The 12,036-nt window shown below is 39.7% G+C and overlaps 1 protein-coding gene across 1 annotated transcript in view; it reads right to left on the minus strand.

The window, feature by feature from the left end:
- Positions 1-12,036, minus strand: part of GMDS (GDP-mannose 4,6-dehydratase) — a 289,303-nt gene that overhangs the window by 59,367 nt on the left and 217,900 nt on the right. The window lies entirely within an intron of this gene.

The following is a 12,036-nucleotide window of genomic DNA, read 5'->3' on the forward strand; positions in this document are numbered from 1 at the left end:
TTATTCAGTGCTGAGGCAGCTATTGGTGGCTTCAGAAAGCAAAGCCCCCTCCCAGCACTTCAGATCTGCTTGTTAGGATTTGACCTTACAAGGAGTCCAAACCACCAGAAGCAGGGCCATTTCTGTAAATATTAATATTAATATTAATATTAATATTAATATTAATATTAATAGGGTTCCTATACAGCAACCTTCCTGATGAGTTTTTGCAGACAAATTAAATCTCTCTCTTCCCCTCACCCAAGTTGGTCTTTGGGACTTTAACACAACACTGTCTTTTCTTTACTATTCTTTTAATTGTTTTAGGTTTCCTATGCAAGCATATTCATAAATGAAAATATTACTCCCCCTTCTCACAATGAAGCACACTACACAGAGCAACTGAAACTCTGGCTCTAGTTATGTTCTTTTTAACCTTTAAAAGTGTTCAATACATTAATGATAACTAGGGATGTAGGAGCTCAGTCCTATCTGATATCCATTTACACTTTCATCTGGTATTTTTAAAATTCCTATGCAGTTTGTTTATTTTGCACAAGTCCATGTTCTCTTTTGGCCTTTTCACATAATAGGCTGATCTCAGTCATCAAAAATATATTTACAAAACAATTACAGTCCCCGAATCTTCCCTTTCAAAATTAATTAATTTCCAGAGGGGTAGCCCCGTTAGTCTTTTGCAGCTAAAACAACAGAGAGCCTTGTGACACCTTAAGGACAAAGTTAATGAAGTGGCTAATGGCCTATCATAAAACAATCTATGGCGCAAGCCTAGCTATGTCTACCAAGAAGTAGTTCCATTGAATTCAGTGGCGCTTACTCCCAGTTAAGTGGAGCTAAGATTGCAACCACTTTTGCTACCACATTTCACAGTTAAGTATCAACTTGCCATCCTATCTCGTTTCCCTCAGGTACCAGGAAGTAACAGCATGGTTATAAGTCAACGGGGGAAGGAAAGGCTTTTTAAATCTAATTTTGCCTTTAAAATGTAGATTTAGGGTGGTCAAAATTAAGTGCCAAATAGTTCCACCCACTTTGACAAAGAGTCTAGGACTTTAACTGAGGAGAATAGATAAAATCAACAGGTAACCAGAGATATTACTTACTTCAATGTGAAAATAACAATAATGAATGATGCGTTCCATTTAAAAAACCAAAAAAACCCCAGGAAGAACATTATGACTGAAATCCTAACCCAACCTACCTGGGAGTAAGACTCACTGAATTCTGTGAAATTTACTTTTGAGCAAAATGAACCTTAGTGCACATAGATTGCCTTTGACAACAAACAATACTTCAGGAACAAAAAAAGCAAAGAAGCAGCTGTATACATAATTGAGTATGTAAATGAAGTGTATTACAAAGCAATTTACCTATCTGTTTACATATAATGGGTGCATGTTTTATTATGCATTTCGTGGTTGTTATATTGTAATTTTTTGTTTTGAACCATCCTCAGATGCACTGATGAAGGGTGGTATACTACTACTACTACTACTACTACTACTTCTACTATTACTACCAAGTTATGGAGAACTAAAGTGAATGTTTTCCATAGCAAGAATCACTGCCACAATGGGAGTTGAGTACGTGGATGAAAGGAAACACCTGATAGTCTGTTTTCAATGGATTCTTCTGACATCTCTGTTGATAACCAAAACAAAACAAAGTGCTCCCTACCTTGTATAAACTGCACATGCAAAGTGCTCCTATTTGGAAGCATGATGACCTGAAATAACAAAAGGCTACGCATGCCCTTGGACTCTCGAGTGGTGTTGTGGGTTAAACCACAGAGCCTAGGACTTGCCGATCAGAAGGTCGGCGGTTCGAATCCCCGCGATGGGGTGAGCTCCTGTTGCTCAGTCCCTGCTCCTACCAACCTAGCAGTTCGAAAGCACATCAAAGTGCAAGTAGATAAATAGGTACCACACTGGCGGGAAGGTAAACGGTGTTTCCGTGCACTGCTCTGGTTCGCCAGAAGCGGCTTAGTCATGCTGGCCACATGACCCGGAAGCTGTACGCCGGCTCCCTCGGCCAATAAAGAGAGATGAGCGCCGCAACCCCAGAGTCGGTCACGACTGGACCTAACGGTCAGGGGTCCCTTTACCTTTACCTTACGCATGCCCTTGGAAATAAACAGTTCGTATGTACACTTGCAGGCATAATAGGAAGCACCACATGGACCAAAAGCTCTGAACTTCAACATTGTACGTCCACATGCAAATCCAGTTCAAATGCTTGTGTGAATTTCACACTGCTTTTACTACACATTCACACCCCAGGCCTTATATATTAAACACATGCTACTCACTGAAGATCTTAAGTTTACCGTTTTGGATTGTTAATTAGGGGTTTTACACACCCTGCTAAACTACAAATGCAAAGAAAGGGCTTGGCTTCCAGAACAGACTTCCTATTGAGCCACCCATGACTGGAGACTATGCAAAAGAAACAAAGTTCAGCTCTTTTAATGTGACATCCAGGGAGTTTCCAGCAAGGAGGATGAGTTCCCTGTGACAGAAGGCACCTTGTTCTTGAGCCAAGGAATTATAGCATCTGCATTTCTGCTGATTGCATACACTCATGAACGTTTATAACCTGGGATCTCAGCAAAGGAAGTATGGAAAGCCACGTTCATGGCAAAACTGACTATGCCTAATAACAGGGCCGGCCCTGACTGCTATCACAACCACATTTAAATTTATTTGTTTATTTATTGGTAAAATTTCTTGCGCACCCTTCACTGCAAGGATGGATTACTATAATATAGTTTACAATTACAAAAACAGAAAAGAGAGTTAAAATTATATATCTATATCTATATCTATATCTATATCTATATCTATATCTATATAACACACAAATAAAACCATTCCTGGTAGAGCAGAACGGTGCAAATTTAGCAAGAGAGGTGGGCCTCCACATGGTGGGAAACCTGTAAATATCTCTTCAAAAACTGTTACCAGAATCCTATGCTGACTGTGTGCAAAATCTGATTTATTTATGAATACTTTTTATTTTCTCTCCTTGTTGACTTCATCTCTTCAGGAGGCCTTCTGTCCAAAGCCACTGCAAGCCAATATGGGTGACCACAGTTTATGTTAACAGATTACTTGTCCAGAGTCTCTTCTGGCACCACAACCTGGGGGTTAAGAATTTGGTTGGGTTTTATAGATCAAGTAAATGCTTTGTTTCCAAAATATGGTCTTCCCTTTTAAACTGAGCTTGAATGGGCACTGTGGGGTTAGGGTTAAAGGTGCCCTTCCAACTAGGGCTGGATTTAGGTCAGTGCGGTCCGTTCCTGCACACAGGGCACCAAGCTGGGGGTGGGTGTGTGTGTGCAAAACAACAACAACAACCTATATGTACCTAGGTACCTACTGAGAAGATCCATAAAAAAGCAACTGTACCAAAATGAATTACAGTCGTACCTTGGTTCTCGAACGCCTTGGTACTTGTACGTTTTGGTTCTCGAATGCCAAAAACCGAGAAGTAAGTGTTCTGGTTTTCAAGCACTCTTCGAAAGCCGAACATCTGACGCAACTTCCGCTGAAGTGCAGGAAGCTCCTGCAGCCAATCGAAAGCCACACCTTGGTTTTAGAATGTTTTGGAAGTCGAACGGAATTCCGAAATGGATTACATTCGAGAACCAAGGCACAACTGTATTGTGAAAATTAAAAGTATTTCCTACTATAGACGACTGGCAGAACATTAAAAGTAATACCTACTATAGACGACTGGCAGAACAAGATGATAAATTATGTTGAACTAGCTAGAATAACAGGAAGACTAAGAGACCAGGATGACCAGAAGTTTCATGAAAATTGGAATAAATATCTGACGTATATAAGAGATAAGTATAGAACTTTGAGGACTCTGGCAGGGTTAGAATAACTCTAACAGTGTTTGGCAAATATGTAAAGGAGATAAAACATGTAACTTTAGAAATTATCTGATACTTATCAATAAAGTGAAGGGAAGTCCGAGGCTCGGCGGAGCCTATAAATAATTGTGTACTATATATATGATTTTTGTAACAGCTATGTTATATGCAACTTATGTAATCTAGACTGTATATATGTATAATCAATGAAAATTAATAAAAATGTATTAAAAAAAAATATTAAAAGTATTTCGGGGGGGGGGCACCAAATTGTGTCCTTGCTCAGGATGCCATGATACCAAAGTCCACCCCTATTTCCACTCATGGAAGGGCTGTTTTAAGACCTCGCACCTGAGTGTTGTGTGAAGAAAGGAAATCCAAAGATAGTGTTCCTGTGTGTGTGTGTTGCAGAAACCGAGGAAGGAGAACTCCAGTGAAGCATTTGCAGAAAAGTTTCCGCAGCTGTTTTCTTTCTCCTCATGATTCTTTGGATCCATAGCAATGCAGCAGCAACTTTTTTTAAAAACACAGGAGGAAAGGTGGGGGTAGAGAACTTGATCATACCTTTGTAGAAAGAAAAAAAAATCTCGTGTAGCATCTTTAACCTTTACTACGTGCAGGATAAAAGGCTGTTCTAACCTCACGGGATTAGCACTACAGGAAGACTGTTTGGAGTGAAGAGTAAATGTCACAACACGCACTCAGCAGTGACACAAGCGGGCTTGGCAGGCTTTGTTGCATAGTTACCGACATACCACACAGAGCAAACTCGGTCACATCACTCACCTGAGGTTTTACAAATACCTCGCATTTCCCCTGTTAACTATGCGATCATCACAGTCAACTTTCTTAATCCCCTCAACACACAGAAACAGAGTCTAGGATCATGAGAAACACTGCCAGAAAATGTAGGGATTTAGAAGCTGTTTCTGAAGAAATATATATATAAGACAAGACAATTCCAATCAAAAGAGAATGTCTATATGGCTAAAAGTAGTATTCATGTGAGGGGGATATGTAGAAAATATGTTTTTGAGAGACAAACTGGAGGGGGGGAAATGACTATAACTTTTCTTCTGTGCATTGTAACTGAAAATTGTTTAATCTACAGTTGGGAAAATACTGATTCTATTGGTGTTGTGATTTATACTGACAGGGGTGGCATTCAACTAAGCTGTATTCCAAGTATACCCCACTGAAATTAATGAACATAACTAAGTTGATTTCAGTGGGGCTACTCTGAGTAAAACCTATTTGAACACCACTATTAATTAAAAGAATGGCTTGAGCTGATCATGGTTCACCACCATGGCTTTTTCTTTTAACACTGGCAGAATAGAAATTTTCACAAATAAGACTAAAATAAAATAAAATAAAATAAAATAAAATAAAATAAGGGTCTGGCAGTGGAGCTGCAGAGGTGAAGCCGGTATCTTGAAAAGTCTTCTTCTCTTTATCAGCCCCCATTTAGCCCAAAGCAACAAAATCAATTAATGCAAGCAAATTAAACAAACCATTCACAAATCCCCAACGCACAAGAAATCCCTAGCCAGTCATTACTTTGAACAAAGAGGCAAATCATTTCCATTTTAAAGCATGCCAAAAAATTAGGTAGCCGGCTTAGCCCATTAGAACAAATTCAAACATTATAGTTGAGTAAAACTTGTATTAGGACCAATTACGGTAAAACGTCACAGAATAGTGGGCAACATAGCGGTCCTTATTTATTTGACACTCTAGTGGCCCATACTAAAACGTGTTATCCTACTGTGGCTTTTGGATTATTAAAACACTTGTCCTTTTCATCAGGGCTGAACCAAAAATTCAGAACTGGTAAGGGTTTTAGCCCCACCCATATGCCTGATGATAGCCGCTGCTTCAAGTACCCTAACTATACAGAAAAATAGCTAGAACTATGGCTATATTTATTTCATTATATACAAGATGGGTGGTTTTTTTTTTCTTGCCCACTTTACCAACATCCGCTGCACTTCTTAGCTGTCATTAAGTGTAAGGGGAAGGCCCAGGTCTGGGTAATGTCTCCTAGCCAAGGCCTTGTTGTGTTGGCTGTTAACTGGCCCCCGGAACAAGCAATGAAAACAAAAGGCCGTGCTGGGCATTTGTCAGAGCCTCTCTCGCTATTTCATTGTAAATAGACATGTCATCCTCTACCTCTTCCGTTTCCCGATTGTTTAAAGGAGTTAATAGCTACCTGCTCTAGCCAGCTTCCTTGATATAAAGGAAAAGGTAACAACTGCACGGCCAGCGAGATGCCACATTTAGAGGATAAGGTGGCTTTCACTTAAATCCGAGGAAGTAAGGGTATACCTTTTTGAGGCCAAGAGCTGTCAGTTGGAAAGGATCAGATAGCAGATTTAGAGGGACAAGCTGATGTTCTCAGGAAGATCAATGAAGACGTGGAGTTCACAGATGACACATGGCTGGTTTTAAAAGCTCAAGAATGACAGCAGCGGGGGCAAGAAGAGGCGGGGGCAGGAGGCAAGGTCAGCAGTGCGAGTGGCTGGGAAAATGTGGAGGTGAAGTAGGATGAAACAAAGGGCAACAACTGGTTAAACTGAACAGGGCAGTGCAGGATGATTCCAATGTTTGGCATCTCCCAGGATTCTCAGGATTGGATATCACTGGGCTGAGTCAGAAAAGTAAAAATGATGTAAGGGGAAAGTTATGAAGCACCTCAGTAGATGCTTCTGTACATGAAGGAGGAAACATTGCGACAGAAGTCAGGTATTTCAGTAACAAGGGGAGGACACACACACACACACACACACACACACACACACACACCACTCTCCACTTTCCTGAGCAGTTAGGAGCCATGAGACAGTGCTACACAGTTTAGCATCTTTTGGATGAGAGAACAATACAGACTTATGACAACACTTAGATGCATGTGCGCACAAGCAAACAATTTAGCCTTTGTGGGTTAAATACACACTGTACTAACGTTTCCATGTAACATGCACAAAAAGCCAAGCCATCTGTTTGTTAAGCAACTTCCAAATGAGGCGGTTTGGAGTGGAAAAGCAGCTGAAAAATGCAGAGCCATTTCACAACTTGTAGCTTGGTTTGCAAAATCAGCAAACAAATGGCATAATATGCAAATTAGGCGACCTGTGGGTTGGGTTGGCTGGGTATACGGCAACCCTATGATTATGCCAAGCTTGGAAAACAACAAAAACAACCCCAGATCCCTTTTAGATTGGCAAGATGGTAACTCTGGCGGAAGCTTACTGTTGAGTCTAAAGTAAGTAATGATATAAATATTTTGGCTGACACAGTGATTCACTCGAGAAAGACAATAAAAAGTAATAATTTACTAAAGTAGTGATTTTCAGATGTTGACATAAACCTCCGGTTTGGGAAAAGAAAGTGCATAAGGATCTTCCTCTATAGGTAAGAAGATTTTGTCATAAGACAAAGGCTGTTAGTCATGGAAAAACAACCGCTAAGGGTTTTTCTTCCTGTAGTGCAATGTACAGATCCGCCCTGACACTATGGGTTGCATACAGACACAGTGATAGGAATATGGACCTTTAAACAACTAAGATGGATATTTCTTGTTCAGCTGTTTGAGCTATGTTCAGACTCATGGCCCATTTGGAATGTAAATGCAGGAAATGGGATATGTATGGAAAAGGGTGGGGGTGCGGAAGTGGGAGAAAAGAACAGGGATTTTGTGATCAGTTTCATTATATTTTGAAGAGTCATAACTCTTCAGAGTACGAACTGCCACAAATGCTTTGGACTTGAGCAGAGCCGACTTTGGAGGAATATGATATGCCCTGAGGAGTTTTTTATTGGAATCTTGTGAAGTCTGGGAAACGTAGAGCTCAGTATTAAAAATCATCCCCCCCACCCCTCAATGAGGGTAAAAACGCAAAGCTTATTCCGGTGTTGTATGAAGAAGTAAAAGGGCAACTGAGGCCAAGTGTGGTAAAGTAGGGATATAGAGATTAATGAAAGCTATAAAGAAGAGGTGTGTGTGTGTGTGTGTGTGTGTGTGTGTGTGTAAAACTTACTAACATATAAACAAATTGACAGATAGGAAATGAAGGAAATGGATATTGGACTAGGCATGTGATATAAGCCAAGAAAGATTAAAAAATATAATTTTAGGATGGGGAAAAGAGTTATTGAACTGTCACAAACATTCCAACAACATGTCCTTTCCATATAAAAGGAAGGATGAGTGAGATCTGGAGGGAAGCAATATAAGAAAATGAACATTTATTTATTATTTCCTGCCCTTCACAGTAACGTCTCAGGGTGAGTAACAGCATTAAAAACAATATCAAAAATGATATAAAACAACTTACAACCCAAAAAACAAGATGGGTCCTAAAAACATACACTTTTTTCTTCTTTTTAGACAAGTGAACACCACATTTTTGGGGATTAGACAAAGTAAATACCAAATGCACACATGCTTTAAGAATGAAACCATTCCATTAATAGTGGACAAACATGACTAGTTTTAGGTGGTTAAGCCGTTATGAGGTATTGATTTAGTATGATGATTACCTGACTGAAAGAAAAATCTGAGAAGTCTGAGAAGCATGTCAGGAGTGAAGCTCAGGACTCATCAGAAACATGATGTCTTGACACACATCTGGAGATGTGTTTTTGATCTTTACTGTAAATTTTTAACCATGTCTATTCAGAAGCTAGCCTGGATGAAGTACGGCTTACTCCCCGGTAAATGGGGTTAGAATTGCAACCTCAGTCAACTAACAAATGTTGAAAATAGAAAACCTGATGGAGGATTTCTCATTTCAAATACCATTTTATGGTCAGGGTTGGATGGGCCTTGTACACAAAATAATACTCCATATTAAGGTGAAAAGATTCACCTAGAAATGCTGACTTCTGTGACCTATTTAAAATATGCAAATTAGAATTTTCTTACTTTTTTGTAACTTATTCTTCTCCTACTAGAGAGCAGTAGAGAGAATATGGCACTGAACTATTACTGCTGGTGTTATTATTAATTCATTAATTGCCTTTCTGCCCCCAAGGCAAAATATGATATAAAAAGATGGGGCTAGTCCAGGCATAGGCAAACTCGGCCCTCCAGATGTTTTGGGACTACAACTCCCATCATCCCTAGCTAACAGGACCAGTGGTCAGGGATGATGGGAATTGTAGTCCCAAAACATCTGGAGGGCTGAGTTTGCCTATGCCTGGGCTAGTCTGACCACCTTAGCAAGGGAATTGCACAGTGGGTTGTGCCTACAGAAATTGTGCTGTCCTGGTCATCTGCCACCAGCCTAAGCTTTCTTGGTGGTGGGCTTCAGATGATGACGACCTGAAGCCCTTATTCAGCAATTCCTGTGGCTGCTTACACTCTCAAGCAAACATGTGCAGCCATAAGGAAAGCTGCTGTTTTCAAGAGTGAAAACCGATATTCTCAGTAGCCTGCCTTCTGAATCTAATATAACATTCTGCATAATCACTGTGTATTTACAGCCCTGCTCTTAACAACTTGACCACCTCTGGTAATTCTGTATGCAAACAGTCTTTTAAACAGAATGTCTGAACATCATGATTTCTTTCCTCCATTGAGTCATACTTTCCCTATGCTATGATGTAATCTGTGGTCTGAGCCGGAGGAAAGAGCTGTGGAGAGTTTAGAGGAAGCACAAGGCTAGCAGGGAACAAATATGAAAGGTAACTTCCATGCACACAAAGCCCCCGAGTTAGGAATTAGCTGCCCATCCTGCTTTATCTTCTTGTAAAACACCCACCTTCCACCCCCCACAACCCACATGCTCTTCTCTTTTTCACAATGCTTATCCCCTCCCTCTCCATTTTCTGCTTCCGCCTTTATTCCACATCAAGTATTTATACAATATCAAAAAGGAAGATCTACAATTCTGGATAAAGTGATTAGATAAAATGCTGAAGGACACAAACCAAAATCTTATTATTTAATCAACAGCAGCTTCCCCACACTCATTGTAGATATATGCATATACAGTGGTACCTCAGGTTACATATGCTTCAGGTTACAGACGCTTCAGGTTACAGACTCTGCTAACCCAGAAATAGTACCTCAGGTTAAGAACTTTGCTTCAGGATGAGAACAGAAATCGTGCTCCAGCAGTGCAGTGGCAGCAGGAGGCCCCATTAGCTAAAGTGATGCTTCAGGTTAAAAACAGTTTCAGGTTAAGAACGGACCTCCAGAACAAATTAAGTACTTAACCTGAGGTACCACTGTATAGCTAGATTCAACAGTTACAAATATTATTATAATTATTTCAGTTTAGTCATCACTTATTACAGAAAGTCTAAAAAGAGATTGACAAGTTAAGAATGCAATGATACCATAAAATACCGTAGTTAAAGCAATAAAAACACAGATCCACCAGCCAAGGGTTCCTCTACCAGCCACTAATAACAAGGAAAATATACTTCCCCACCCAACTAAAAGATGAACACCAAAAATAGGCCAGAAATCAAGCCACATCAACTTTCAAATAACCAGGAGAGTTATTTGGGTGTTTGGCAAGAGCGTGCCACAGCCAAGGGGCCATCACTGAAAAGTTTCTCTCATTGCCACCCTCACGGGATGCCACTTTTGAAAGATGGTGCAAAGGATGAGGGAAACAAAGCTTAAAAGTCCTCAATTAACTCAGTTCCAGTATCCAACATCTCACACATATTTTTGGAGACGCATTTGTTTCAGTGCAGGACTTCCACTACAAAATTTTTCCCATATTATGAAAGCCTTAAAAGATGCAACCAATAAGCTAAACATGGATCTTCTCTTTCATGAGAAAAGACCAGACTCCACCTAGACCAGTGACATGTAGTCGCCAAACCATGTAATGGCACTATCCACTCCCATAATAATACTGAAGCATCCAGTTTCTGACTTATTTTTAAAGTAGGTGAGGACAAAATGAAATACAATTTCTTCCAAGCAGTAGAATATTGTTCTCTTGTGAGAAAAGCCTCTGAGAATACACCAGATTCTAGGGCTACAACTTTATTTGGAGTGAAAGATTTGTAAGCAGCAGGGAAAGGGAACTGGGACATAGACAACAAAAACAGGAAAATCTGAAAGTCAGTATGAATAACTGGTCCTTTGTGCAGGGAAAATCCTTATTATTCAGAGACAGAACATTTAATATGAAAATGCTCTCAGATTTTAAATTACCTTTTCAGTTCTAAATGACCTCTTTAAAAAAGACAAGCATTTCAATGAAGGGTAATGAAACAGAGGTAGACAGCTAAGCAGGAAACATGGCAAATCTAACAGAAATTTTATTGAAAATATACTTTTAACAGAACCCTACTCTTCACAGAAATGCAAAGACATATTATTTTCAGAACCAAGACCCTATATGTGTAGGCCAGAAACAAGTGCTTCTGGAAAATGCTTGCCTTGAAGATACTGGGAAATATTCTTAGCTACTTTGACAACTAACCACTGAGAATTTCAGTTTATCTTTCGATTGGTATGTGGATCAATATTTTAAAGCATTACTCATTACTCTGGGTTTGAGTGACAGGCTACCCTTATCATTGAAGTGGCTCAGGAATATCAATATCAGTATCTATATTTAAAGATATGCTCCTGCAATACATGTGCTGGATAGCACTGCTCCAACTGTAGCAGTTTCCTATTAACATATTCACAATGGTTTATTCCCGCACCCCCTGAAAAGCTTGAAGAGTTTTAGATAAACCTTTAAACCGAAACCTGGCTATTTTTCTAACCAGCAAAAAAGGCTGGCTTTTCAGAAACTACGCGTATGTACTGTGCAGAGTTTGGCTCAGTAAGGTTGAAAACCTAATTCTAAATGCCAAGGAAAGCAATATGATGGGAAAGTGGTCTATAAATTCTTAGAACAGCTCTGAGTCATAGGTTTATGTATGCTGTACTAGTACGTATGAAATTATCACCGTCTAAAATGCCAAGTCTGTACTGTTTTCCAGCACCATGATCTACCACAGCAAACTAAGGAGGCTGATTCAGTGACCACCAGTATAAATGGTCATATTATCTGGCTGAATGAATGATGAATATTTAGAATGAAACACTGTAAAAGGTTAATATGCACACTGGTGGCTATGGAAACCTTCATACCATCATTCATCAACATAAGCAGATGGAACTGATTGATTAATGT

Source organism: Podarcis pityusensis (genome assembly GCF_964106645.2).
Source record: "Podarcis pityusensis genome assembly, chromosome: 7".
Lineage (NCBI taxonomy): Eukaryota > Metazoa > Chordata > Lepidosauria > Squamata > Lacertidae > Podarcis > Podarcis pityusensis.